Raw genomic sequence first — 7269 nt, forward strand, 5'->3', positions numbered from 1 at the left:
CTTTTGATCGTATTGCATGATCTTCCTCAGCAGCTGGATGTTCAAATTCTCTTTTTCCTTCAAGGACTTCTCATCAAGTTGGTTTAAAATTGAGATCAGGTTTATCTAGCAGTTTATATTTGGTAAAACTCAGAGGGAAATCGTTGTAGTATCGTAACTCACCACAGGAGGGCGATGTAGCCACGTCTATGGTATACTAACAGAAGTCTGACCAAACGACAGGGAGAAGAAAACACTGAATCTGTCAAAAGAGAAGATTATTAAGTATGTACGATTGTTAAAAGTAATAAAATGCAAAATTGTGTTAAAGTTTCTAAAAAATACAATGTATATTTATAAAACATTCTCTCTTTCAGCTTCTCAGTTGTTAATATTTGTTGCTTCTATTCCTCTGATGTGATGAATGTGACACAGTGAGATGATAAAATGTGTTTCAGTGAGCTTTGAAATTCCATTCTGCTTCGATAAAACACTGGACCCCAAGTCAGTGCACACACCCATAATGCATCACTCAACAAGAATGGCTTGCGCGCGCGTGTGTGTGTGTGTGTGTGTGTGTGTGTGTGTGTGTGTGTGTTTAATTCCTTAAAAGACAGCTGGGTGTGTAGCAGGTCAGAGTGTACTATGATGTCATACAACTGTAACATTGTGTTTTTGTGTTACATGACGTGTAACACGATCTCATAAACGATGTGAGTCGTGATACTTTTTGTCAGTGAACGCCGGTGAAGTCTGTCTGAGGGAGGAGGAGGATGAGCTCAGCACGTTTCAAACCAGCGCGCGCACACACACACACACACACACACACACACACACACACACACACACACACACACAGACTCTGGTAGTGCTGAGTAGTGCTGAGTATAGTGCTCTGGGTTTTTAGAGTCAGTTATTTAATAGAAAGTACATTTGTGATGTGTTTGCAGCTGTAACTGTCGGGTCAGAGTGTGTGTGTGTGTGTGTGTGTGTGTGTGTGTGTGTGTGTGTGTGTGTGTCAGCTAACCTGAACTGAGTGTGTCTGGGTAATTGACAGAAACTTTATTAAACTTTTTATTCTGATACATAACGTTGTATTGGGTTGAATGAGTCTGTGAATCACTAACCACATACTTTGTGTTTTTACTTTTAGTACATACTGCAGCTGCCCTTACAAAGTACACACTGTCGCATGCAGTGTGCATTCACTTCACTTCTTGCTCGTATATCTGCTGCGTAAAAGGATTGTGGGTCTGAATAGCCAGAAAAACATGCTGTCTTGCAAACTGCAAAACACGAGCGTAGTAGAAATAGAACATCCTGGTATTTGTTGGCGTACTGCGTTTGACTACTACTAAACCTTTTTCTGGTACACTAAATAGTACTGTAGTTTTCTGGTACACTAAATAGTACTGTAGTTTTGTTACAACTAGTTAGTCTATTGACATGTAGGATGGAGGTGAGTACATATCTGCTACTTACACACACACACACACACACACACACACACACACACACACACACACACACACACACTCACACACACACACACACACATGCCAGTGTCAGTTACCAAAGTACGAAGGAATTTACTCTATTAATACTAGTGAAGGGAGTGAGTGAGTGTGACTGTGTTTGTGTTGGCAACCAGTACTACTACTACTACTACTACTACTACTACTACTACTACTACTATTACAACTACTATTACTACACACCAACATTAGGCATAAAGCAGTTTTCAATACATACGTTGTCTACAGTTGTGGTGGTCAAACTACGGTGAAAAGTTTAAAGATAAAGAAGAATATGTCTTCATTATATTTCAGTATGTCCATTTTGAACTTACGTTGATTACTAGTAAATGACAACATTTACCTACATGACATAATAGTTTCAGTGGGCTAATGCATGAGAGTTCAAAAGTGTTGGATTCTTTTCATTTAACTTTAAACTAGCTCATGATTTGGGGTTCTCTGGTGTACAAACACATATTTTCTTGCAGTTTAACTGGTTGAAAACGACACATTCTCCATTGTTTGCCCCGTGATTCCTTTCGTTTTTTCTGTTTATGACCCACAATCGAGAACGTCTGTGTCTGCAGCATCGCAGCATGGACAGCAGAGACGGAGCGGAGATCAAATCTGAAGTTTGACGTCAATCTGAGCCGTCAGACCTTGTTAGAGTCAGAACAGAGACAAACCTCAGAGGACTGAATATAATCAGCAATCAGCTGCTCTGAAACACAAACTATGGTGTTGGGCCAAATTAGTTGTGTCATCTTTTAGTAATCAAAGACGAGTTTCATCCCTATTCATCAGTCTGACCCTGTTTTATTTACCTGGACGTTTTGTTCTGTGCAATGAAAGTCTTGATTTAGAGCAGAGGACCTCAGATATGTTGGCTTTTTCTCTCTTGGATTGTCTCATTTGTAGCATTTTAAGAGACCCAAAAAGGAGAAAGTACTAATTTTACAATAAAAAGGTTTGTTTATTCTTTTATGTGACCCCTCAGAGTTACTCTCTGAGCTCGTTTTAGGTTCATTTATTTCACTTTCCAGAGCAAATTTCAGTTAACGTTAAATTAAAGTTAAACACTGGATCCCACCAATATTGAACATCTGAAAACAACCAGATCAAAGAGGATGTTTTTGGGGAACTCCAACAAATAACAGTATAAACAATAAGTTTGGAATGATTAACGAGTTATTAAATATTAATTTCCCAGTGATGAACTGTCTACATAGTCAGTCCTCCTGCCGTGTGCTTGGTTCAGCTGAAGGGGAGGCGGTGAATGATTGACAGAGAATAACGGGTCACTTCCTGTCTGCTGGGAAAGACAAACACAGTCGGAGCGAGAGGAGAGGAAACAAAGAGGACAGAGGGAGGGACAGTAGATACAGAAGGAGAGGAATGTTTTCTCTTTGGTTTTAATGACTCATTAACACCACCGGCTCTCAGAACTGATGTCAGATTAATAACCGCGTCCGCTTTTCAGGAGAACAATAAAAAAAAAACAGCAGCAGGAGTTAGTCGCTTTGTTAGATAAATGCTCTGCTGGCTGATATAAGACACATTAATGTCACCTTTTGGGCTTTTGACCCCAGTTGTGTCAACAGTACACCAAAAGAGTGATTTTTCCTTTATTTGAAAGTGTTTTTTAAGCCTGAAGAGAGTGATTCCCAAACTGTGGTGCACCACAGAGCCTTGCTAAAAGACAGATTTTGGATTATTGCAGAAAATAATCTCTCTGGCAAACAAACGTTCATGATACTTACAAGTCTTGGTCAGCAAGATCTTCTTCACAAATTCTACATTTTTGAATACAGTCAGAAAAAGTAAAAAAACGCTAACGTGAGGTTATTAAGGAACTACATCACGGTCACATGACTTCCCGTCACCGCCACTGAGCTAAAGGAGGACGTTAAGTAGTCTCCTTTCGTCACTTGTTAGCAATGGTCTTATTCAAAACACGTAAAAGTATGGATGTGGTATTAACTGACCCATTTTAAGTTGACAAAACGTTAAAATCTCCTTATCTTGTGTTAAGCACAGACTTTATTTCAGCATCAAAACCAAAAACACATTCAGAAAACACACTGACTTCGAGACGGGGGACCTGTATGTGCAGAAATGATGCATTTCGGGGATTTAGGACTCATTCCTGCAGCAGTCTATAGAGCTCCAACTAGCCTTTAAGTCATTGACTTAAACAATATATCATCTAATTAGATTTTATTACAGACAAGGTATTTATTACAGACACACATCACATTACAATGTTGTAAGAATTAGTTGTTTATCATTTAAATATTTTAGAAATAAGACTTGGTTGGACTGACTTAGCATGAGCTAGTAACGTTAGCGTTAACTCAGTAGGAAGGAGAGCAGAGAGAGACACGTTTTAAAAGTTAGAAGAGTTCATTTGACTAAAGAAGGAATGTTAATGTGTTTTCCCTCTGAAGGTTTTATGGTTACTCATTAACAGCTATCTGCTGGGTGAGAGGGGCGGGCGGGGTAACACTGCAGTAAATACACACTCACAAATACACACTCACAAGAAAAAGCAGCTGGAAGGAAAACTGTCGTAAAAGTTGAGAAAACAGACTCCAGTGTGGGAACGTTTTCCTCTTCTCTGTGCACTGTTTTATCTCATTTCTCTCTCGCTCTCTCTTGGAGTCTTTAAGAAATTGGACTTTTCACTCTACGGCTGCTATCTGAAGCCTATAAGTTGATGGTTTCACTTTGTACTTTGTGTTCATGACGCAGCTCTGTTGTGTCGCCGGTCATCAGAAGGAGGGTCGGACTGACACGGCTGTTTCAAAGCTGATTTTGGGGATTATTAATAGCAGAGATAAGGGCTTTCTATCACCAGAATATTGTGTTTTATATGAAAATAATAAACGGACGGGCTCAAGCGAAATCCATAATGTTGTCAGACACTTATGATAACAATCTGAATCTGTCAGTGGCAACAAAAAGCATTTGTAGTGGATGTAAAACTAAATTCATCTGATACAAACATCAAGGGTGTCATGGACGCAGTGATTTGAGCTTAACTTTTAATAAAGAAGCAATGGCTGCTTCCTTATAAACAGCTTCCAGGACAACTTCTGCTTTCAGTCGTGCTTTAGAGAAACATTAACTCTAGATGCCATTTGCACATATTGCAGGACAAACCGACAGGCGGCGAATGTTTTGTGATATATTGAAGAAAATGTTGTGGTAATGTCAAATAAAGGTGCAGATGAACTTGAATGTTTGCACTGTTCAGATTCTCCTCTATCGGCTGATGAAGAACATCTGAAAACCTGTTGTGCTAGTTTTTAAGAGCAGTTTTTCAGTTCTGTGAAAGTTGATTTTGGGGAGGTTTTCTTCAGACAGTCGTGATTTACTGACAGTAATTCCTCGACTGAGAGGCAGAGTCAGTGTTAGCGAGCTGCCTCTGATAAACAGGAACGTTTTCTCCCCTTATCGTCTTTTCTTCCTGTATTTGTTCATTTGTATTTGTCTTATATGTAAACAGATGTTCTACGTCACTTAGTCAGAAGGAAAAATATCAAATGCGGTTGCACCAAAACAAACACACACACACACACACACACACACACACACACACACACACACACACAAACAAACAGTACCCTGAGTCAGGCTAAAACCCACAACTGCAGCCACTAAATCATGTGAAGGTTAAAACAAAGCACACAAATCATGTTATTCTAGATGGTTCACCTTCACACAACCTGATAACACACACACACACACACACACACACACACACACACGCTCACACTCCCTTTTTTATTGCCTCTGCTCTAATAAAAGTTAAAGTTCAGTGCAGAAACTTTACTGGTTCTCAGGAAGACTTTTTTTTATATCATTATAGGTTTAAAGATAAAAAGATTGACACCACTCTCATGTGTATGTCAAATATGACATAGCTTAGCTTAGCATAAAGACTGAAAACAGTCCAAATGCAAAACAATCTACCTACCAGCACCTCTAACCTCACTAACTAACACTATATATCTAGTTTGTTTAATATGAACGAAAGCCAAAGTGTAATGGCGACAATTTATGGTTTTAGTGAGAGTTAGGTATCTGACCTTTCTAGCTGTTTCCAATCTTTGTGCTAAGCTAAGCTAACTGTCTCCTGGCTGTTTAGTTTTATATTTAACAGACATCAGAGATAAATTGATCTTCTCACCAAACTCTCTGCAACTAATGTTGAACTCATGTTTAACACTTAAATCTTAAAAGCAATACAAATGTTATTTCACTGAGGTTGCAGATATTCTTGTATTCATGTCTTTGATTCAGTATTATTTAAATGCAAAAAAAAAAAAATACTCACTTATTCTCAAAATTATAGCCTTGAGTCGTTATTTAAACCTCTGACATTTTGGCTCTTAAAACATTAGAATAAGTTCAGATAAATCATTTTTTTTGTCGTTTTTAGTCCAGTCTCCCATGCTGCTGCTCGCTGTCCTTTAAAGACTTTCTGGATATCTCCTCAGTATCTCAACCGTCTCCTCAGAATCAAACATCTGCTTCGATAGCGTCCTTCCTGTAAACAAACTTCATCACCATCTGCTTATCTTCCCTCTCCTCCTCTTCCTCCTTGTGTATCTCTCTTAATCTTCTTCCAGTCCTCTAATCAGCTGCCTATTATTATGTTAAAGCATCACAAACAGCATGGAGGCTTACCTGCTAAACACAGAGGAGAGAAAATCAAACCTGTTGGGATAAAACGCGCTTATATAAAAGACAAATGTCAGTTTTGCAGCAAGATGCACGCGCACAGTAACTGAATTAGTCACAATAACAAGTTTACATTTTTTTAGATTATTTTTTCTTTTTTCTATTATTTCATAAGTTGATGCTTGAACAGCAACGATAAACATCAGACAACCACCAAGATTTATGGCCCCGAAGCCACGTTGATTTGAAACTAAAAAGTCTGAGCTGTGAGCTTCACGTCGCTGTATTTTTTTTAGCAAAACTGTCATTTACAGCTTCTCTCCGTCACAAAACCTGCAGCTGCCAGCTAAAGAAACATTTGATGAGTTTTTAAAATATTTCTTTTATCCATTGTAAAGACAAAGAGACTGAAAGGCAGAAGCAGAGGGATGAATTGTAGCAGCCAGAATAACACTGTAATCTTTGTGGATTGTGAAGGATTAACTCCTCGGTCAGATGCCGGTCTAACAGACAAAAGCTCCCCCATCATCAGCTGCCTGTTGCAGAAACAGGACACCAGCCGACGGCTTAGAGACCCTACAACAGACGAGCCCCATTGATTTCCTTCATTTTTCGGCTCCTGACGTGTCCCAACATGCTGCTAACGCGTTTTACAGCTGAGTTACAGCCAGCTGAGCCCTGCGACGCCTCCGAGGAGTCTCCCTGGGTTGAAGTTTTAATAGCGAAGACTTACAGTGATCATTTTATGCGGGTGTCGTCATGTGACAATGTAAACATTAAATACAGGTGAACGACAACAACAGGTGCTGGTGTCAAGGAGCAGAGTTAGAAGCCGGATCAGGTCTCACATCTGTCCTCGTTTGAGGTGATTCTGGGGGTAAAAGTTATCGAGAGAACCCAGTAATCCTGCTTCTTGGATCGGACCGCTTGTGTTCACATGGGCTCCTCTGCAAAAGTACGGGTGAAAAGTTCTACCTTCTTAGAAATAAAGGTGCTAATAGAACCATATAGGGTTCTTCGGCTTGTCCTCATAGAAGAACTTTCTTTGATTCCTGGTAGAATATTTTGTAAAGATAGCACCTGGAAC

Source organism: Cebidichthys violaceus, unplaced genomic scaffold, assembly GCF_023349555.1.
Source record: "Cebidichthys violaceus isolate CVI_PGR_0920_01 unplaced genomic scaffold, fCebVio1.0.p SCAF_21, whole genome shotgun sequence".
NCBI classification, from domain to species: domain Eukaryota; kingdom Metazoa; phylum Chordata; class Actinopteri; order Perciformes; family Stichaeidae; genus Cebidichthys; species Cebidichthys violaceus.